This window comes from Podarcis filfolensis (assembly GCF_964270895.1).
Source record: "Podarcis filfolensis genome assembly, chromosome: 10".
Classification (NCBI taxonomy): Eukaryota; Metazoa; Chordata; class Lepidosauria; order Squamata; family Lacertidae; genus Podarcis; species Podarcis filfolensis.
In genome coordinates, this window is record NC_139612.1 from 29,255,721 (window position 1) to 29,279,451 (window position 23,731).

At 41.0% G+C, this 23,731-nt stretch overlaps 1 protein-coding gene across 3 annotated transcripts in view; it reads right to left on the bottom strand.

The window, feature by feature from the left end:
* Nucleotides 1-23,731, bottom strand: part of TAFA2 (TAFA chemokine like family member 2) — a 137,404-nt gene that overhangs the window by 70,421 nt on the left and 43,252 nt on the right. The gene's annotated exons all lie outside the window — the stretch shown is intronic.

The window sequence follows — 23,731 nt, forward strand, 5'->3', positions numbered from 1 at the left end:
CTGGGACATAGCGCTCTCTCTCTCTCTCTCTCTCTCTCTCTCTCTCTCTCTCTCTCTCTCTCTCTCTCTGACATCTCTTTAGCTAGAGATGCTGTGTTGGCTTCCAGCCAATAGAGCACAAAGGAACTATCTCCTTATGGGATAGTTTCCATGTGTATATATTTTGTAACCTAAGTCTGCCTTCAGGGATCCATCTGCGAACGGAATGTGTCAGTAAACTTCTTTTATACTTTTTACACAATATTGTGTCATGTCTATTCTTTTTAAGTAGGAGTAAAGGGGATTACCAGGAATCCTATATTTAGAAGCTTAAAGCACTGTAAATTTAAACAGGGGAAATGGGTAGAGAAAAACGGGACTCTACATCGCCATCTGATGTTGTATCGCATATACAAAGCATTTACACTGCTTTTTCTTTACCAGTCTATCTGAGTCCCAGGCTGGCAGCTGTAATCTTATGCCAACTCTAATGACAGAACAGCATCCTCCACTGCACCTGAGGGCAGGAGCTTAGCTTAGGAGGTGCTAGACTGCATGGTGCACACAGCTCCCTCCAGCATCTACTGCTTTGGGCATGTACCTTTAAAGGGGAATGTTTAAAACTCTGCTAAGTTATAGAACTTGGTAGCACAAGTTAGGAAGGATATTAATAAACAATATATACTCTCCTGCCTCCCTGAACATTCCCACAAATTCCTCTGTGTTTTGTTTTACCAATCACTCTGCAGGTGGCTGAGGAAAGCCTGGACCGAGGTACCTATGCTGTATTTTCAGTTAATAACTCCCACCTTGCTGCAAATCCATGCATAATTAAGTTTTCAGCTACAACCCTGTGAGCAAACAATACCTACATTCAATCTGTGCTATGTGAGAAATGCATTGCCTAACATAGACTGTGTTAGCTACAGTATAATTGCTAAGTGAATGCTGAACACGAACCTACAATATGCTGCCAAATATTATTTTGTTAAGTATAAATTTGTTTGCTCATCAGTAAAGTAAGCCATATTGGGGGTAGAATTATTTGCCTTGCACTAAAAACATTCATTAATGAAGCAATGAACAAATGCACACCAACAACTTAATAGCTTTGTATAACCGATTCTGGGCAACAGTTTCCCACTGGCTACCACCTTGACTTTTTATTATTTATTTTTGTATACACTGAGCAGAGAAGTAGAGGATGGAGCATTAACCACAGTGCAATTATACATCCTAGTTGTGAATACATTGAAATGCACAGTTGGTGGTGAGGGCGCAATCCCTGCAGATTATTTGAATTCATTATATGATCATTAACAACAATGACTATTATTAACAATTATTATTAAGGATGGGGTTTCAGAAAATGCTCCAATGTCACTGGTCTTCAAATGGCGAACAATGACCCACAATTGGTTCACAACAGTGGTATCATCATAGTTTTATTTTTGATTACGGTGGTGTTTATGAGTTGGCAAACACCCCAGCTGCCTATTCATAATGAGTTTCCAACTCTCTGTCATAATGTGTGTGCAAACACCATATGATGTAGTGACATAGTGGGTTTTCATGGCCATGGTCCAAATCAAGGGTGGCGGCTGCTAGGAACGAAGAAATTCATTACATAAGAAAGCAACACCATATTTTTTGCTTCTGCACCATTGTGCAGAATGTGATGGAAGCAAATCACTACAGTTTGGCTGGGTGGAAGATTAACAAACATCTAGATCAGCTCTTTCTCATTTAAAAAGAAGTAAGATGGAGAGAAATAATTCAACACAACAAAATAGTAAAATATCCCTGTCACATGCTGGTGTTAAGAATTAATCCCACGTCTGGAAACAGTTGGAGATTACAGTCTTTACTCATCTGCAGTCAATGTAATCCATTACTAGAAATCATTAATTCTTTGCTTACGTTTGCTGAATACTGGCTATTCTGAAGACGAAATTTCATTGTCAAGATTCAGCTCTTTAATGCATGGGTAGGCAAAGTAAGGCCCGGGGACTGGGTCCAGCCCAATCGCCTTCTAAATCCGGCCTATGGATGGTCCGGGAATCAGCGTGTTTTTACATGAGTATAATGTGTGCTTTTATTTAAAATGCATCTCTGGGTTATTTGTGGGGCATAGGAATTCGTTCATCCCCCCCCCCAATATAGTCCAGCCCACCACATGGTCTGAGGGTTGGTGGACCGACCCATGGCTGAAAAAGGTTGCTGACCCCTGCTTTAATGTACTTCATTTGAACTCTAGAAGATATATAACTATACAGTATTGTCTGTTAGAGTGCAGGATGGATGGAGTGCCAGCTTTCTGCTGGGGACCAGAAGCGCTCACTGTTAATGCCTCCATCTGCCCCAAGGTAAGTTTTTGCGTCGTCCAAGGAAGCAAAGAAGAAAGGTGCACAGGGGCTTTTTCAGTTGTTCAGGAGGAAAAGCTTCAATCCCCTTTCAGGTTGAACAGGAGGACAACCACATACCTCTAGTCACCTAATACTGTCCTGTCCAACTGGTCAATCGCGAACAACTCTGGTGAATCCAATGGGTAGATCACTGCCAGTTTATTTATAGTGGGAGTAGATCGCAGTCTCTTGGAAGTTGGACACCCCTGATATATCTGATGCCACAGGCCAGTCCTGCTGTATACTGGGGCCTGCTCTGTTTAAATTCTGGAATTGCACATCAGAAATCAGGCATGTGCTTTCTCCCTCATAGGGAATTTAATAGTAACAGATCCAGCATTTATTTGAACATGGTATCTCCTGCCTTATGATACAGAGCCCACAGTCTACATGCTCTAAGTTTTACTTTGTATATCCCATGTGTTTCTGTGTGCTCTGGCACTTGTCACAGTGTCCCGTTGCAGCAGAAGTGGTTTAGTCATGCCGGCCAAATGACCTGAAAAGCTGTTTGTGGACAAACGCTGGTTCCCTCAGCCTGAAGAGCGAGATAAGCGCAACACATAGTCGCCTTTGACTGGACTTCACCATCCAGGGGTCCTTTACCTTTTACCTTACCAGACCAGAGGTCAAGCAAACAGGCAAGAAGAGTTCCTGACATCTATTATTGTTATTGCTATTTCTTTGTATTACCTTTCTACAATGTGTTTTGATGCCTGGGTCTGCTCTGGTAAAACAACCAGATCCTGTCCCATCTTGAGTTTTATACCTTCTCTAAACCTATAACTTACCGGTATGTGCTGAACCTGGTGATCTCTTCGTGATAAGGTGAGTTGAGGTGAGCCTGGGAGGCGTATGGGATTTTTATGTACTGTGTGTTTAATAAAAATAAAAATTTAAAAAGGACCTCCACTGAGAACCCCTGATATTGAGAGGATGTGTGAGCATTCAGTTCATTGACTCTGGATCTCTGTGATTTAATTTTGGAAAATTGCTCTCACACGGGAAATAATTTATAATGGACATTCATTGAGTGGCTAACTGGACTTCCTAATCTTTTCGTGGAAATCTCCTAAAATTATTTAAAAATATAGGTTTCAGTATTTGAGTTTCAGCCAACAAATACTGATATTAATGAAGATGACACTATTAACAGATTGTGGGGGACAGTGCCCTTTGGTGGATTAACACAGCCATCAACTGCAAGAACACTCTAGAAAACTGAGAACAAAACCTGACATGGCAAGTTATCTAAATCATTTCAATGCTAATAGGACTTTTATTTCCTTTTGTGCTTTGCTAACACTGCATACACATTTATCATTGTTTGTCAAGTACTGCTTTATGAAATGGAACAATAAATAGTACAGGATTAATTAGTTCTATTTAGCTTTTTTGTGCCTACTAGATTTAATTTCAGAATAATCTTCTCTAGTATGTTAAATTAAACCCTTGTATTTAGTCTTTTCTTTTTTTCTGATTGAATAATTACATTAAAGAAGGGCTGTATTATATGACACAGGCCTAGGCCCAAGCCATCCATCTGTTAACATGGAAAATATGAAGATAATTAGGCATAAGACATTTCTGTTTTCATCTCTACAGTACAGCCAAACCTGTGCATCTTTACTTGAAGGTAAGTTCCAACAGGACTAAGTTTTCAATAAGAACCAAAGGTTTACAGCTATAGGATGGTTTCAAAATGGAACATTTAACAGGTTCCACAATGACGGCCATCAATTCCACAAATGAGCACATATTTTAATCTGGGAAGACCTTCCCCTTCTTCAGAGCCTGGGAAAAAATGGGGGTCCATGGAACAACTCACCAGATTGATAAATACCCACCCACCCCCTTAACAGAGTTTTACAAATTCTGCTAGAACTTCCCATAACCATATCTCATAAGTCATAAAGCAGAGCATTTGGAAATGTACGGTTAGATTTTTTTAAAAAAAACATTCAGAACACACCATTTGAGAGCTTTTAAATGGGAAAAGTATTTTTAAAGGGAGAGCGAGAGATTTAAAAGGCACAGCTCAGGAGAGCACAGGCAACTATAGGGAGAAAATAGGGGTGTGTCAGGAGGGGGTTCATTACTTATTTTCCCCTAGTCCTGACGAAGCAATCGAGTGTCCATTGAGCATGGACACTTGAGGATGGAAGCATGTGGAGTTTCAGTTTATGCAGGGTTCCAGGTCACATGGAAGTCTACATAAGAAAGCTTCCCTTATTCAGATGATCAAGCTCAAAACATGGAAATTGGGAACAGGGCTGGGAGGCTATATGATATGGAGGCAGGGGGCCTACTGCACAGTCTCACTGCCCTTTCTATGCATGAAGGGGTTACATTCAGTGCTGTTTCTAGAAAAAGAGGTGTCAGAGCTCACCATGAACTTCTGCCTTGTTCTCTTATCATGGCAATAGCGACCACCTGAGAGGTGTCAGCGCTGAGCTCCGGCTGAAAAAAGCCCTGGTTACAATGTTCTGTGCTTATGATCATAATATACCCAAATTAGACATGCATCGATGAAGCACATCTTCAAAATAAAATTCCTGATGAAGCACCTAGCAACACTGTTCAGATCTTTGGCCAAAAAAACCCCCAAAAACGAATCTTCGGAGTAATGAATGTTTTTATTAAAATGACACCGTTTTGTTGCTGTTTTCAGATAATGAAGCGTGACTCACGTCAAGAAGAGGAAGAGGCTAATTTCTCTTCATTAACTGCTAGCTTTTATGAAAAGGACTTTGAAAGCAGCCTATAAAGAAATGCACTCTTACTCTCTATATAAAATATTTATATATAATTACAGTAGTTACGAGTTGGAGGAAAATGCAAATGGGCCATGTTGCATCCACTAATTCAGAATTTATCTGATCAGTGCCATTCATGTGAATGAAAAAAAGTAACAGCAACAACGGGTAAAACTAATCTGAAGTTTAATGTACAGATGCATTTTGAGGTTGCTGCCTACATCAGTGAGGTATCGTATGATGAGTCGAAGGAATAAGTGCCTTTGGCGAGTGTATCACTAAAGAAATGCATTGGGTCTATAATTCTACCTGTCATGTGGACTTAATATTCCAGTCTAGATCAAAGAGTGATAATTAAATTTCGTGAAGTTCTCCAAAGACATTGTCTGGCTGTACAACTGTTGCACAGGGTTAAATTCTTCAATATGCCCTCAGCTTGCCTTATTCCACACAATGTGCGCGCTGTTCTGGGGGCTCAGTCACTCACAGTGCCTGAAGTGATAGCCCTTCATAGACTGGATTTAAGCTGTGGGGTTTTCCCCCGCCCTATCTCTCTAGTCTTCAAGGAACCAACAAGTCCACTCTGTCTGCCTCAGAAGTATCTCGCCTTCAATGTCAGTATTAATCATTATGACTGGGAGGCCACACAGAAGGTGCATAACAACAAGAAGAAGCCATACTGCAATTGCTTCTGGCAATACAAAACTTATAACTGAACGATAGTACCCAAGAGCTGCCTCGGGTACATCCTGCTATGGCAAACCAAGAAGCCCAAAACACTACAAAGGCACTTCACATTTTCTTTTTTGTTTCCCCATTCAACATGAAAACTCCTTTGGTTATAGAGGTAAGATTGGTCTACTTTCTGCAAAGTATTACAGGATCAAAACTCTGTGGCACTTTTCATGAGTAATTCCATTCAGTGTACTGCAATAATTAGTGCTAAATATTACAAAGCCAAAGTTTTATGGAACTGCCTTAGGTGCCAGGTTTTAATCACCACTGAAAGTCATAAAATAGGAGGCTGATTTGTTTTGGTGGGTTTTTTTTCAACATGAGGTCAAGTGCCATTTGAATTTTCTGTATCAGGTATCAAAACGTCTTGGGCCTGCCCTAGTTTGGAATTCACCTCAGTCACAGCTCAAAATCCCACAAAAAATGCTGGACAAAATCACAGGAGCTCAAAAAGCAATGAAAATTGCATAGAGAATTATTTATTAGTACACAAAACAATGCTGCGTATAATAAACTTGAGCTGTAGCCACCATTGTATAACAATTACAACAATTTCTCCAAACACCTCACATATATATGCTCATTTTACATACATTATTATTATGTCTACTTATAATTTTTTAATACCATTTTCATTTTTCACACACACAAATGAGTGTGTGTGTGTATAAAGTCTATTGTACAAAAATGTGTACATGGGGGGGAATATACATAGGAATACATATATTAATGAAAAATAGTTTTGAAAACATCTTGAGGAAATTGCATGCTCACTAAAATGCTTACAAATTCTTACGAGGAGGTGTGTGTGTGTGTGTGTAAAAATGTAGCAAACTTAAGGTTGGCTGAGAAACCGAGATAAACTAAAACTGACAGATTCATCTGAACATAGTCCCTGACAGTGTGAGAAGTCAGTTGCTGTTGTACTAGTAGCTTTTGGTGGAAAAACAATTACACAGGACTATCTGGGCATGCCTGTCTGGAAGCACCCTTCTTGGTAACAAGAACATCTGGCATTGGTTAGCTAATTAACATGTGTTGGAAGATTTTTTATTTTAAAAGACAGCCATCTCAATGCAAGCCGCAGGTGATTGAACTGAATTTCCTGATTAACTGCAATTCCGCAGTTTCATGCTGGAATCTCCCTTTGCAGTTCCTCTATTCAAATGTAGACAGCTGAAGGTCAGTTACACAGTATTCCATTATGGGGAAACGTTCTCTCGCTGGTTTCCATATTTTGCCATTTCTGACGTCAGCCCAGTTTATTTATTTGTTGCTTAGAGACTGACCAGTTTGCCCTATGTTAAAAGCAGAAGGGCATAAGCTCATGATGTTGCAGACATTGTTGCTGCTGCTGTGGCTTCCACACGTCTCACCTTTTGCTTCTTTTATAGGAACTGAATAGAAATGGCACCAGCCAGCTACTTCAAAGGGGTTTTATCTCTCATAACGTACAAATAGTTTGTTTTACCCTTCCTTAATCTGGTAATTCATGTAGCTTTCGGTGCTGAACGTTTGCTGCAGTTCCTGTGGGAAGAAAACTTGAGTTTGCCGCAGAACAAAGATTACACAGAGGTTTCACAGACGTCTTTCTCACGTAAGAGTGCAATACTGCATACTCCAAATGTCAATTTTTATTATTTATGAAAGTATTTATATGCTATACCTGAAGGAGCGTCTCCACCCCATCGTTCAGCCCAGACACTGAGGTCCAGCTCCAAGGGCCTTCTGGCGGTTCCCTCACTGCGAGAAGTGAAGTTACAGGGAACCAGACAGAGGGCCTTCTCAGTAGTGGCGCCCACCCTGTGGAACGCCCTCCCATCAGATGTCAAGGAAATAAACAACTATGTATCTGACTTTTAGAAGACATCTGAAAGCAGCCCTGTTTAGGGAAGTTTTTAATGTTTGATCTTTTATTGTGGTTTTAATATTCTGGTTTTAATATTATTATTATTATTATTATTATTATTATTATTATTATTATGCCCTCTCACAGTGCTGCCCAGCAATATGAAAACATTAAAAAAACCATTAAAAAAACCTGTCACTGAAATGACAAGCCACTCAAGAAAATTTTGCCTGAAAGTCAAATCTACCAAATCTCTGCTATAACGGTGTTCTGCAGCATGGGACCAGTGCCCAACTTCTAGCTGAAGCCAGTCAGACCTTTGTAGCATGAGGTACAATTAACAGCATTCTTCCGGATGGTCCCATTGATTGGGCTGGCATATACGGGCTCTGACAGTCCTTAAGGTTACTACCTTGCCTATAGCACAAAGTTAAAGGCTTATCATGACACACTGTTTTCCTTCCCGATGACAAAAGTATGATAAGTGACTTTACTGATGTGTTGCAGTAGGTAGAATGGCTCATTCTAGGCCTTATTTGGTGCTTAATGTTCCACAACCCCTAACCATTAAGAAACTGCATATAAGTACTTTATCAGAAAAAGGTATGTTTTCCAGCAATAAATCATGCATAATACCTTACCTGCAATAATAATGTATGGTTTTGTGTCATGAATGAAATGGTATGTAGGGGCATAGTTTTCCAATATTTGCTCGTTTGATAATTTAAGATGCAGAAAGATTCTACAGGTTTCCCCCTGAACTTCACCATTCCAATGTAATCTCAAGGAAAGCCAAGAAGCCTTTTATTCATCATCAGATATTTCATCATACGGATAATTAATTTGGAAGTCATCACCGACTGATCATATCCCCTCTAAAATAATCTTTAGACTCAAATAGTCTAGCAATACACTACAAATTATAATTTCAACTGAAATCCTTGCTTGCTCTGGGCTTGATCCAAATCTTTTTGAAGTCAATGGAAACCATTCCTTTAACTTAAATGTGTTCTGAATCAGAGATTTTCTCAGTCGGTTTTCCCTGTAGCAATCTTCCTTAAGTCAGTAGGAATTCTGCCAAGGAAGGCCAGAGTAAAAGGTGAATATAGATTTAGGCACTGGCCTTGGGGAAAATATTTTTAAAGCAGCTTCTCACAAGGAAAAAAAAGCCCTCACCCACACATAAATCCTTACTACACCTTTGAACAAAATAGTGTACTTTCTGCAGCGCCTCTTCCTTCCAGTGCAGTGAAAATTTGCCCCATTAACAAATGAACTGCATAGTCTTGATTCTGAAACTTCATTACAATGCAAGAAATGAATGCTTTGCCCATGCAGCTTTCGTGACCCAGCAATGAGAGTTATGCAGGTTCACAATGGAAAGGCTAAGTTTTTTCAAAGTTGCTATCGGGCAAGTTAAACTTCTTAGCCCCTTCTGCAAATTTTACCCATCAGTTTCAGGGCATTAAATGCTATCAGCAGCTGTGAAAATAGTAGCATAGTAAATTAGTCAAGGTTGTGCTTTGTGCGCAAATGTGAGATAAATCCATACCTTGTTGTGATTTATGATGTAGCAACCTTTCTAGATACTTAACAGAAATCAATACATCGCTATCTGCTTATCATGCAATATATTGATTTCCTAAGAGCACAGGAGGAGATAATTGTTCCAGTGTCGAATGAATATCCTTCTGTAACAATATTTTAATAACCATACGGCAAGGCAGAAATTATGATAATCAAAAGTATATCTTTTAATTTCCTATAGAGCGTCATTACTAAGAGTAAGGAGAAAAGTAATTTCCCAAGCAAAACAACTGCAATTTGACATTTACTCATTGACTCATCATCATTAGAATAAGAATGCAGTCTTCTGTAAACCATAGCACGTTAAGCAAAGATAATGAGCTACTTCTTTATTTTAGGACAAATAGCTATCTAAATATCCACGCATATAAATGCCAGTTGCCAAGTTTCTGTCATTCCGTAATATAACATCTAGCTAGGACGTGTGATAGGGGTGAGGACAAGACAGTTTATGCAGACAGGGGCAGAATTCATTCTCAAGAGTCCCCATGATATTCTATGGAACAAAACAAGTGGACTGCAAAGAAGGGATATAACTTGCCCCAAGAGACACAGGAGTCACAAGGGGTCAGGAAACAGATGTAGACCCCATCCCAACAGTTTAATGAACGTACCACTTTACTTTCTCACAAGTAAGTGGATGGTAACACCTTCCCTTCACTGACTGTGGTTCAGCCCCCTCTGATCAGGCTGTGGTGCAATGTGGGACACAGCTGAGAGGTGACAAAACAAATTAGGGTTGTTGCAATATATAGGTCTTACCTCCACATAGATCACCCATCAGACTGATGGGCTTTTTATGACTACAGTGGTACCTCAGGTTACATACACTTCAGGTTATATACGCTTCAGGTTACAGACTCCGCTAACCCAGAAATAGTGCTTCAGGTTAAGAACTTTGCTTCAGGGTGAGAAAAGAAATCGGGCTCCGGCAGCGCGGCGGCAGTGGGAGCCCCCATTAGCTAAAGTGGTCTTCAGGTTAAGAACAGTTTCAGGTTAAGTACAGACCTCCGGAATGAATTAAGTACTTAACCTGAGGTACCACTGTATAAACACACTCTTCACTTCCATAGAGGGTGAGATTTTCCTAAAGCAGAGCTCTAGGCTTTGATTTCCTTTAGATGAAAGAGTACTGGAGACTTATGGTCGCTTTGTAATATTATATTTACTTGCAAACATCCATGCACAGTATAGCAGAAGAAAACTACATCCAGTATCAGCTAAACCTGCACACTGGATCCCTGGAAAGAGATTCCTGCACTCCGAAATGATTTGCCTTCAGCCACTTACGAGTGTAGTTTCAACTTGTCTCCTTTTTTTCTGTGTTTCCCCTGTCTAGTTCCAAATACTACCCAAGCTAGCTTCTAATGCTTTTTCTGGTTTCGCTTTTAGTTTTGAGCAGAGAGATAGACAGGCAGAGAGATTCCCAACCTTCAAATTAATATTTACATTTTGTACAGGCACCGACTGAATCCACTGGGGAAATACCAACTTAACAAAACATTCATAGGGGTATAAATAAAAGACAACTGCAAGCCTCTATTTGATTCACAATGGGACACTGCACACATGAGAACATTCAGCACGGCCAAATGACTGCCGGGTCACGCAGCAATGGAGAAAGCCCTGCTGGCAACATTCTGACTTGGCAAGGCCTCCCCACCAGCACCACCAATAAGCAGGTGGATGGAACACCTGCCAAACGAGCCCTTGCCTGCCACTTCTCCAGCGCTCCAAGCTGGCAAGGTATGGAAAGAGAAGCCATCCAAGTTGAAATCAGTTCTGGCCTGGCTGGCTCCACTTTGAAAGCAAATTCACTCAAGAAGTGCCATCCAGGCCAAAATCAGCATGAGAATGATTCCAGCTTGGCCGGTTCTCTAGGGCCAATGTTCTCATTTCATGCACCCATGCTTTTGGTTCCACTAGTTCTCTCTTCCAGCACAGCCTTACAGCAAACAAGAGAAACATAACGGGGCAAGGATCCCCACCCAGCTGCCCCACTTTTCAAAACCGATTGACCTTTTACTAGCAGGTTATTATTAAACTTCATAAAGTGCTCCCCAAACATTTTGTCATTTGTATTAAGTGGAAAGCATGGAAGAAGGCCACACTTTCTACAAACTCTCCAGCCCACACCTCAAACTGCAGCCACTGCTTGTGGAATCCTAGATTGCACTCCTTGAAGGTAAAGGTAGAGGACCCTTGGATGGTTAAGTCCAGACAAAGGCGACTATGGGATTGCGGCGCTCATCTTGCTTTCAGGCCAAGGGAGACGGCATTTGTCCACAGACAGCTTTCCGGGTCATGTGGCCAGCATGACTAAACCGCTTCTGGTGCAACAGAACACTGTGATGGAAGCCAGAGCACACGGAAATGTCGTTTACCTTCCTGCCGCAGTGGTACCTATTTATCTACTTGCACTAATGTGCTTTCGAACTGCTAGGTTGGCAGGAGCTGGGGACAGAGCAATGGGAGCTCACTCTGATCGGCATGCCCAAGAGGTTCAGTGGTTTAAACCACAGCGCCACCTGCTGAAAAACCCCTTGAAACACGCTAGTGACTATGATGAAATCAGCACAGTAATATTCAGGGACTTCCCACATCCATAACAAATATTACATCAACCCTATATGCTCAGGTATATAGGACCTTGAATGGGAGCAGAGGACCCAATATCTATACAGGTGCATCCATCCTTTCACTGTGCAGGTTGGCTCCCTCTGTTGAAATACACAAGGATGCTCATACACACAGGAAACCAATAGGAATGCATACAAGACTCTGGATGAAGCCACTAATGTATAATCAAGTGCGCACTAAAGGAAGATGATTTCATATTTAATTTACAAGGTCATAATATATTTTAAATATCGCTTTCTCTAGACATCTTCCATATTGTGCTGCGTTGATCTCAAACAGGGAAAGTTGATTGACTTTCGGAATTGTTTTTTGAAACAGCCTGTCCCAACACTGGTGGAAACCCTTTATAATACGTGTTTCTGTATATCCAAACAAGTTCACAAATCTCACCTGATTTTCTCAGAGCTCAAGAGGAAGTTGGTTTAACTTGAGAGTGCCTTTTGAAGCATGAAATTAGGTATCTTGCTCATATACGTTGCCAGAAAGCTACTCATAAGGGAGACTGGGTAACTCAGTAGGGAAACGTGATGACCTTTTCCTGTTGAGAATCAGAAATGAAGCTAAGCTTGGTGTTCTCATCTGACTAATCCAAAGGAAATTTGTGAGCTTCAAAAAAATTCCCATCAATTTGTCACAACTGACAGCATGTTCAATGGCAGATCAACACTAGAACAGAGGAAGGTTTATTCTGTGCTGAGAGTGTCATGGTTACACGGGGAACAACCCCCGCTAAACCAGCCCCTACTAATTGTCATTCGTCTCTACTTGTCATGTGCATGCCAGGCACTCTAATTAAAAGCAACAAACAGAGCCGTGCATGGCATGACAAGCTGAGAGCAGCGCACACTTTTACAATATTATGTAGTCTTTCAGATTGCAAAACAAGTCATCCTGACCGTGTTAGCCCCCGTTTAGCGGATGTGCTGTGACTTTATTTAGCAAATTATGCTTTCTGTGATGTGCGTCGTAACAAAATTGTAATTTAAGTGCCTGCTTTTGAATGTGGGGGGTTTTTTTGTTTTGTTTTTTAAACCTTAGGCACTAAAACGGCAGTACACCTAATTGCATACACACATGCAAAAGTAATTTGTGAAAATCTTTCAAGTATTTCGCTTTGTAACGGATCGGAAAATAAAATTAACAAATTAGGTTGATGTCTCAGGCTTAAGGGCTTTAGAAACTATTGCCACAGATTCCCATCTATCAAATATGTAAAGGCCTTGTTTAAGCTTTGTACCTATAAAAATCTGCAGCTAAACCAATCTCCTCCAATGACCAATACTCATCAAGTGCTACCAATGGTTTCTGAGCCACCTCTCCTTCTGATGAGAACACTGTAAGTCACTACTTTCTATGAAGAGAAGAGATTTTGTTGGGGGCTTTGGGGTTTTTTCACTGTTATTATCAGAACCGCTACCATCTTTTATGAAGGGAAACGTAAGAGAAGCAGGGGAAACAGCTTGTGTGTATGTGTCTGTGTTTTGTCAATGGGGTTTCCCCACCACCAGCACACACACTGATGATGATACTGTCTCCATTACCAAGAAAATGGTGGAAAACTGACTGGTTATTCAGAAAGGCTTAATGTTTATTTCATCATTTTTACTTCCCATGAGACATCCCAAAGTGATGTACTCATGATGTAGCAGATAGCCTGTCCTCATTGACCCATGTCCTGGAACCACCAGATTAGACTGCTCTCGCACATTATTTGTGGCACTGTCTTTGAAGATTATTTGGATATGGTTCAAAAACAGCTGAGAATGTGTTTAACTAGGCATGCTATCTCTGACTTGGGATTGTGTTTGTATCATGCCCGTGATTTGCCACCTGCACTGGCTCTCTGTTCATTTCCAGGTTCAATCCAAAGTTCTGGCTTTGGCCTGAAACCCCAAAGAAGCACATGTGTGCTTGTGATACATTAAACACTTAATGGGGGTCTCTTCTTCAGCTGCCTCTACCTGGATGTAGCAGGGGCTACAGGGAAAGGGCTAGTTGTTGGTAATGCCTCAAATCTGAATGCTCTCACCAGGAAGGCTTGATTGCTTCCTACTTTGTTCTCATTTCATTGCCAGCCGAATACAGTGGTACCTTGGTTCTCAAACGCCTTGGTACTCAAACGCCTTGGTTCTCAAATGCCAAAAACCCGGAAGTAAGTGTTCCAGTTTTTGAACATTTTTGGAAGCCAAACATCCGATGCGGCTGTTGGCTATTGTTTCTGGGGCGCCTGCACCAATCAGAAGCTGCGCCTTTGTTTTCGAACATTTCGGAAGTCAAACAGATTTCCGGAACGGATTAAGTTTGGCGCTTTTGTTTTGCTATTGATTTTGTGTTTTTGTTTTTGAGGCTTTTTTGGTTAATTTGTTTTTGTGACTGTGTGGAACCCTGTTCAGCTACTTATTGATTGATTGACTGATTGATTGATTGATTGATTGACTATGGAAATGGATAAAAGCCCCCCATCCAAACAATGACGATCATCAGTGCAGGGAAGAAAAAAAATTAATTTTAATTTTTATCATCTACAATACTGTCTTATTTATTTTATAGTACAGTACATTGATTATTGCTTTCATTTTATGGATCAATGGTCTCGTTCGACAGTAAAATTCATGTTAAATTGCTGTTTTAGGGGTTGTTTTAAAAAATCTGGAATGGATTAATCCATTTTGCATTACTATTGATGGGAAAGCGCGCCTTGGTTTTGGAACACTTTGGTTTGGGAACAGACTTCCGGAGCAGATTACGGTAAGTTTGAGAACCAAGGTAAAACTGTACTTTTATTTTCCAAATTTTCTTGACCTTCTGCAAATTACTTTTATGCTGCTTTGGTTTGTTTCTGCTGACATCTTTTATACTACTCTTTTATGCTGCGATGTCTTAATGTGGATCGGGTCCAACAACATCCAGAAGGTCACAGATATCCTATCTTTCACAACAGAAAACATTTTATTACATAGTCTATGTAAATGCACAAGATTCTGGGGGGAGGTTGACTGAGAATAAGGCTAAACAGCAGGTCCATGAAGGGGAGGGGAGGTTGGTTGTAATACTAAAAAAAACAATGTTTAGAGATTTATATTAAGCAGTATACCAAAGTTTTAAAACAAATAAGCCAATTAATAATAATAATTCATTATGTATGCATTTTATCCAGCAAATATTCCCAAGTATTTGCTCTAAAATCCAACATCTATGGGGGATTTTAAAAAATATTATTTCAGGAGGTTAGTAAAAGAAAATGGTAATTATTGTATAATAAAAATGCTCTTCTTCTTCCCTCAGCTGGAGTTTAATTCTTAGGCTACTGAAAATAGCTACTAAGGACACAGAAGTGATCGAGACAAAAATGAGTGATAAAGAGTTGTGCTTTCAAGGAGCTGACCACTAGCCAGATATAAAGGCACTCAGAAGCCAAGAGCTCCTGCTGTTCTCAATAATGAATAAAAGCATGAATGGCTAGTTACACACAGAGCTTCTAAAAATCTGTCCACTTCATTCGCTCTCCAAATGGAAGCTTGAAACCTCTTTCTTTCTTTCTTTCTTTCTTTCTTTCTTTCTTTCTTTCTGCATTTAAAGCTAATAGTTACTTTTGTGTTTCTTGCCGTCGGGATTCAAGAGTAGCCATTCCTGTAGCTATGCAAACCATTTTACATTAACCAAAATATCTCATTTTCAATATGGCTTTCCTCCCACATTTGAGAGGGGTTAAGGCCTTCTCATACGAACAAGTTAATGAAAGCTCACCCCAGAAAGCACCTGCTCCCTACAGAAAAGGTGCATTTTGTATGGTGGTTCTGTTCACTAATCTGCTGCTTCTGCCACCATTGTGTTTTCTCCTTGCCATGTAAAAAAAGAATAAAATGTTGTTTGCGGGTGTGCAAGGGAAAATTGTGGTATGCCATGTGCATAGCTGTCAAGCGTCCCTTATTTGGCAGGACAGTCCCTTATCCCAGCGCCATGTACCGCTGCTGTCCCTTATTGATGATGTCCCTCAAATTTCCCGGGTTTCAAAGGAAGCAGCTCCTCTCCCTCCCTCCCTGTCAGCCAGGGAGGAGGGAGGCTCCAACTGTGTTGCTTGGCTGTGTTGCTCACCCAATAAGGAGTCTAAGAATGGCTGGGGGGTGGAGCTTGCATGCCTTGTGCCGATCAAATCGGCTGCGTTGCCTGGGGACTCGCCTTTGCTTGGCGCTTCCCAGTGGAGAGGTGACTGTGGTTTTCCTTGAGGCTTGAGGCTTCGTTTGGCTGCTGGCTGGGCTTTCTGCCTTTGGCTCGGAGGGGCTCAGAAGTTGAATATACCTGTGCTGGGAAAATCCCTTATTTTGGCTTCTGATCCCTTATTTTCGAGGCTGCTGGTCCCTTATTTTCAAATCTGTAAGTTGACAGCTATGGCCATGTGACACAATACAGTTGGAATACTTGCCCCTTGATGTTTAATTTCAGGTAACCTTAGATCCTTTGGTAGCTTTATTCTGAAAGCAAATTTATGAAGTCCTATTTATGTCAAATAAATCACAAGATTGATTCCAGTTTCCTACAGCTATATCTACATCACCTTACTTCTTTTTGTGCTATACGAGCACTAACCTAACAGAAGCTAGTCCAGAGGCTAGCCAGGCAAAAGATCACCGTAAGCACCTGTGACCCAGGTGCACCCACCTATAAATGCAGTGCTCTTGATTCACATAGAAAAATACTGTGGAAATCAGCCCACCTCACATGTGATCCTATGGCCTGCTTCAAGCACCACAAACCCAATCATCTGAACCATGCTTTGTAGTTTGGAAATACTGGACTTGATGCCTATGGACTAGTTAACTGTGTCAGCTATAGTTAACAACGCCTGATCCTTCCCTTGGTGGCAGCCAAGAAGCAGATAAACAATAACAGTTCTTACCATGTAATTTATTCAGTATTCACAGAGAGTAAAGGGATGTAGTATCTATGCAATGATGGCGTTGCTCCAAGTAATGTCTCCCTCCCCCCTTCATCTTCCCTAATCTACGTCAGTCCTGTGCCGGCTGATCTGAGCTTCCTGCCTCTGAGCTCTCTGTTCTACTACTCTCAATGCCCGTCTAGTCCTGGGAAAGCGGGGGGATCAGGAATGCTTTCCTAAGGCACTGAGTCTGTCAGCTGTCTTTCCCCTGGTGTTTCTTCTTCCTGCTGTTCCTCTCCCAATATTTCCCAGCTTTCCCCCTCTGCAGCCCCTGACCTATGGCCTTCTGCAAACCACTGTTCTAAATCTATACTGTCCTCCTGTTCTCAGGAAACTTCAGGCGAAGGGGGCGGTGGCCCCCACCAATCCTCCTCAGTCCAGCCCCTGACAAGAAACATAGTCTGCAAAACAAGGATATGAAACTTTGGACTGATGCTGGTTTGTCTGAACAAGCCACAGTTAGTATAAAGCAGAATGGGTGGGTGGGTGGGTGTGGTTTTGTTTTGTTATTAGTTTAGGTATAATAGGACTCTGTGGTTTGGTCAAAAGTGGAACAATACTCTTCCCTGCCCTTAAAAAGGCATTTGAAAGGAGGAAGCATATGAGAGCAGGACTCATGCAGCCTTGCTCTCATTACCATTACAACTCAACTGTGCCACTGTTCAGGGTTCACTCATGTAAACATTACAGAAATACTAATTAAGACTGCGTGTGGCTTAACTTTACATATTTATTTTAAGCGTCTGACAGAAAGGCTGTGCAGACAAGTAGGTACTAGCTGGGGAAGTGATTCACTAGGCAAAAATCATGGCTGCCATGGCATATAAAGTGGGAAGGGGGTCCTAGGCAGCCAAGGGGATACTGGGTGCCACAGGCAGACCCAAGCAAGAACACAGTTATTTAGATGATGGTTAGTTTGGTTATGTCAGTAGCCCACACTGAAATGACCCATCTGATTAGAAACTGTACAACTGCATGGTTCAGGCTGCAGTAATGGTTTGGACATCATCATGAATGCATTGAAAATGACAAAACTCTCTCATCTCCATATTTAATATAACAGAGCCAGAAATTTCAGTTAAAAGTAAACTGGGTAAATTATCCGAAGGCTAACTAATGCATTACTATATTGATTATATTATGTATCACTCTACTGAATTGTACACAAATACTAATTTTGTATGGATATTCCATGTATAAAGACATCAGTAATCCTCACTATGCTTTACAATGCATCATAATCTCAGAATTAGCTGAAATGCTATTGCTACAGTTTTTGTTTTTTTAAAAAAGCTACACATGCCTATTTGTTGTTCCTTGAGAATAAGACAAAGAAGAAAGTCATCTTGTAAAATCTTTGATAAGCACAATATGTTGGTAAGGATTCAGTAAAACACACACACAGTGAGTTCCATGCCACAGAAGATGGCACAAACCTTGGCTGGGTGGTTTGGAAACAGACAGACAGAAAAATCAATTTTCCAGGGGTTGCACAGTGCTAAAGATAGATATTTTATTGAACCTGACCTTAGAGCACAAATTCTCCTGTGTCTACTGTCTTTATTCATACCAAAAAGTTAATTAAATATTCTACCACAGCATCTGATCTTTATTATATGCTGCACGTACTTGAGTAATAATTTTACTAATTCCCCATTGTCGTCACAAAACAGATAATCTTCTTGAAGCTCCAAATAGTTAAAAGAATAATTTCATGCTCAATAATTCCTTTGTGTGTCTCAATGCAAGAGGAAACACCGTATTCTCTTATTGACATGTAAATTGTCAATGAATGAGATTCTCCAAACCAGGCTCCCCCCTCCACCTTGCCACTTTCCACCCTTTGATAATGCTGTATTAGAACTGAAATTGAAATTTGTGTGTAGCAATATGCTACATAATATTACTACCTACAGACACTTGACTAAGGGAAGTGTCACCAGGTGTGACAGTCAAAGGGAACAAAGACGGTTCTAAGAACAATTTGGCATGCAATACAATCTAGCAGCCTTGATAATCCATAATCCAAATTGCTCTCCTTTTTAGTCTGTAACAATGTTTACATACATTGTTTATTGTGAGAGATCAAGTTTTAATATTTTGTGTGTGTGTGTTTTAGATTTCCTTCAAAAAAAACCATTAGGATCCAAAACACTTTGGATCAATAGACCTCTTTCTTGTCTACCCCACCATTGTTGTTGTTTTTTGCCTTTGATCTCCAAAGTCCTGCAACTCCTGACCTGCCTTTTGATACCTTGCCCTATGGGCTTTTTCATCAGATCAGAAAAGGAAAATCAGAGGAGAAGGAAGCCCAGGTTTGTTACTGTTAGGATAAACCAAAGTTTACTGCTGTGTTCAAACAGAGCCAATCAGTCCATTAGCACTTAAGTAGCCATAGGTTCTGCCAGATTCCTGTACTGAGAACTGCTCTGTAACATGATTTTTGTCTCCTTGTTTCGCTTACTCTCAGAAGTCCACACCTTAAAGCAATCCACCTTAAAGCAAACCCTATTTCCCCACATTCAAAACAAATTATGGAAAATAAAATCTGCATCTTTTAAACATGAACTCTTAAATTAAAGCTTTCTAATGGAACCATGAACTCACCAATGTTAAGTGTAATTATGCCAAATTTTATGAAAACACTATACACACGTATAAAATGTTTTCAAAAGTTGACTTATGCAGAGAACATCAATTTAATATTCAGGTGTGTTACCTGTTATGCTTCATGAAATCCATCAGCTGAAGCCAGTTATAGCCACTTAACTACCCTAATTCCAAACAGCTGTATATTAAAAGTACTGGTAAAAGTTCCAGAGTCTCACTAAGACCTACAAAAGTAAAAGGTTGGGGGGGGGGTCTTTTTAGGAGTTCCTGTTTTTGTTGCACAAAGGCAACCCAAACTTAAGCCTCTGCCCTCAGAACACCTCTCCCCAGACTCTGCTGCCTTGTGGAGAACTGAAAAAATGTAAGGGGCAACCCTGAAGACTCCTGTCTGCCTCAGAGTCTGTTGTCTCCTGATGTCCAGCAGCATGCTGCAACTTGGTCTGGCTGCTTGTTGTTGTTTAGTTGTTTAGTCGTGTCCGACTCTTCGTGACCCCCTGGACCAGAGCATGCGAGACACGCCTGTCTTCCACTGCCTCCCACAGTTTGGTCAAACTCATGCTGGTAGCTTTGAGAACACTGTCCAACCATCTCGTCCTCTGTTGTCCCCTTTTCCTTGTGCCCTCCATCTTTCCCAACATCAGGGTCTTTTCCAGGGAGTCTTCTCTTCTCATGAGGTGGCCAAAGTATTGGAGCCTCCGCTTCAGGATCTGTCCTTCCAGTGAGCACTCAGGGCTGATTTTCCTTAAGAATGAATAGGTTTGATCTTCTTGCAGTCTTAGCTGGTGATAAAGTAGCCTCCAACCCTGTTGATCACTACTGGATTCTGTGGTCATGACTTTGACCTTGGGTCCTGAATGTAACATGTTCCAATTGACCGCACTTAAGATAAACCACAGTTTAGGGTTACTGAAAACAGAAGCAAAAGCTTCTGACGTCCTTGACATGCAGTTAGGAGTAGGTGAGGGAAAAACAAGGAGCCCAAGGTTCTTCCTAGCCTTCTTTCCATGATGATAAATCATAGTTTTATCACGCTCGTATGGAGCCACTGACTCTCACTAGCTTTGTACTGCTTTCATAATACAAAATGGCAGCCCAAAGGAATGTGCATGTGCTCTGACATGGGGACAAAATATGCCCATGGGAGAGATATGTAAAACTTCACTTTAGATAGTACTGAAGAAATGCAAAAGCAGGAATAGCCATGTCCAAGTCCTTAAGCTAAGGCTTTTCAAAATACACTAAGCTAAGTACTGGTGCTGATCCCTCATGCATTCTGCATTGTATACCCCTCCCCACTGTATCAACATTTCTAGAAGGCATCCATGCAGGCCTCCTTTTATCATAATGGATTTTTATGGCGCAAGCTGGAATATACTTTGGTTTAACAGAGTTAGCTGTTCCAGCCAGTTTCCAGATCTTTGCCTAGCCAATACAAATTAAGACACGACCTTGCTTCTTAACACTGAGAGAATTAATGCGGATTATTATTTTCTTAACAATTTTGTTCTATAAGAACATAGCAAGACAGGTCAAAAAGCTTTTCTGTGTGTTAGGTAAAAAGCTGAGAAATACTTTGTGTCTTGGCTTAGTTCACAAAATATCTCAGGGATGAAATTTCAGGGGTGCTACAGCATTTGAACCACAAAAGAGAGATACTGGATACCATTGCAAGTCAGAACATAAATGTTTCTGAATGTGCGGATAAAATGAGTAGAAACCAGTGTCTTTGAGAAACACTATGGAGAAAACACTGTAGGTGCTTCTGAAACTTTCCATAAAATTGAATATGCTTTTTTATACAAATAGGGAGAGCATATGGAATTGTAAACCTAGACAGCAACCGACTCTTCGTGACCTCATGGACCAGAGCACGCCAGGCACTCCTGTCTTCCACTGCCTCCCACAGTTTGGTCAAACTCATGCTGGTAGCTTCGAGAACACTGTCCAACCATCTCGTCCTCTGTCATCCCCTTCTCCTTGTGCCCTCCATCTCTCCCAGCATCAGGGTCTTTTCCAGGGAGTCTTCTCTTCTCATGAGGTGGCCAAAGTATTGGAGCCTCGGCTTCAGGATCTGTCCTTCCAGTGAGCGCTCAGGGCTGATTTCCTTAAGAATGGATAGGTTTGATCTTCTTGCAGTCCATGGGACTCTCAAGAGTCTCCTCCAGCACCATCATTCAAAAGCATCAATTCTTCAGCGATCCATCTTCTTTATGGTCCAGCTCTCACTTCCATACATCACTACTGGGGAAACCATAGCTTTAACTATACAGACCTTTGTCGGCAAAGTGATGTCTCTGCTTTTTAAGATGCTGTCTAGGTTTGTCATCGCTCTTCTCCCAAGAAGCAGGCATCTTTTAATTTCGTGACTGCTGTCACCAAGTAAATAAGTAAGCAAGTCTGCAGCTTACCCATGTTTAACTTGTGCACATTCAGCTTCACATGCATTACAAAAAAATTAAAAGGAGGGCAGGAAGGGGGCAGGATTCCAGGAAAAATGGCTTTGGCGGTCCCACCTGCCATGGAACCCAACAGGTTTTTGCTATACATGATTTTGACTTAGGTGAGATCCCCAGAATGCAACCCCCACATAATCTGCTGGCTTACTGTATTTTAAAGAATTGTCACTTTTCTTATTTGCTAGGTCCAAAGTCTTAGGAGCTGAAAAAAAATAAAGTATTTGCCACCATGAAATTTAGGTGCAAGGCTACTTACAAAAAAAAATTAAAATGTTTGCAAGAGAAGTATATTTTGTGGTAACCAGTTGGCTGTCAATATTTTGTCTCTAGCGGTATCTGTTTCTGCATTCTTCTTATCAGCTCTTTTCCATTAGATAGAGCTGTTCTGCCAACGAACTAGCTGTTTCCTGAATTCCATCTGTGCTTTCAAACTGTTACCCATCTGTGCAGTTTCAACTTTAAATAAACCTCTGACCAATCAGTGAGTGAGCAAGAGACAGAGAGCGCAACAGTGGGGACTCGCTATGCGCATCTTTTGTTCTATAGCTCTTATGCAGATATAGGAACGAGCTGAAAATGACTGGCATTTGCTCAAAATCACAGTCTGACACCATTTTTAAGCAGGAAAACAATGTTTTTAATATAGAAATAGCTGATTTTGGAAACTAATTATATTCCTGCTCTGCAGAAAGGACTCCACTAAATGGCTTTGGAACCCCCTGCCTTCTAGATTATCCTCGTTTAAAACAGGCAAGTTATCACTTCTTGCCACTATGTAAGATAAGAGACAGGAGGCACAGCAGGTCTAAAGAGCTGTGCATGACACCACTCAAAAGCACTGATTTGCTTTCGTAAAACTGCACCCCTTTATTGGAGCTAAGCAACATGAGCCTCAGAGCCAAATACATCTATATGTGACTGCTTAATCTTGGGCGTGTGTGCAGTCCCACTGAAGTTAAATCAATGTAAAGGTTTGTTGTTCTGGCCATTGGTACACTGTCACTTCAGGGAAACTGTGTGCATAGATCTGAAGGCGAAATCTGATTAAACGACAACTTCCAGATCCTCATTAACAGCAAGCTATAAATAGCAAAACACACCAGGTAGCAATAAAATGTATTTTCAACACTATCAACACAAATTCAAATAATTACACCAGAATGTCTTTCACGCTTCTCATTTGGGGTCTATGCGTGTACAAATATAGGGCTCTTTCAGGCCGACTCAGACTGCACATTGGCCAGGGGCGTGGCTCAGTGGCAGAAGCCTTACAAATGTGCATCCATGTGCATATACAGATTGATGCTGGTCATGTCTCTGTTGAGAGTTTGGCTGGTGTGTGCACCAAACTCTAGGGGCCAAGAAGGTTCATGGAAGCCCCTTCACGTATTTGATACCCAAGGGGACTGAACAGGACCATTTTATATGCCCTTTCAGAAATGCTGCAGGGCAGCTCCATAAGACACACCTGACCATAAGATGCACCTAGTTTTTAGAGGAGGAGCGGGGGAAAGCCCCATTTTTTTTGAGGATCAGCTCACAGTTGTTCGGCTTCTTTTGCAAAGGGGAAAACCCCCCGTTTTTTGAGGATCAGATCACAGTTATGCAGCTTCTTTTGCAAAGGGGAAAAGCCCTGGTTTTTTGAGGATCAGCTCAAAGTTGTGCAGCTTCTTTTGCAAAGGAAAAAAATTCTGTTTTTATGGGGTTCAACTCACAGTTCTGCAGCTTCTTTAGAAAAGGAAAGGGAGCCGTTTCTACAGTTTCCAGACAGATAATCTAAT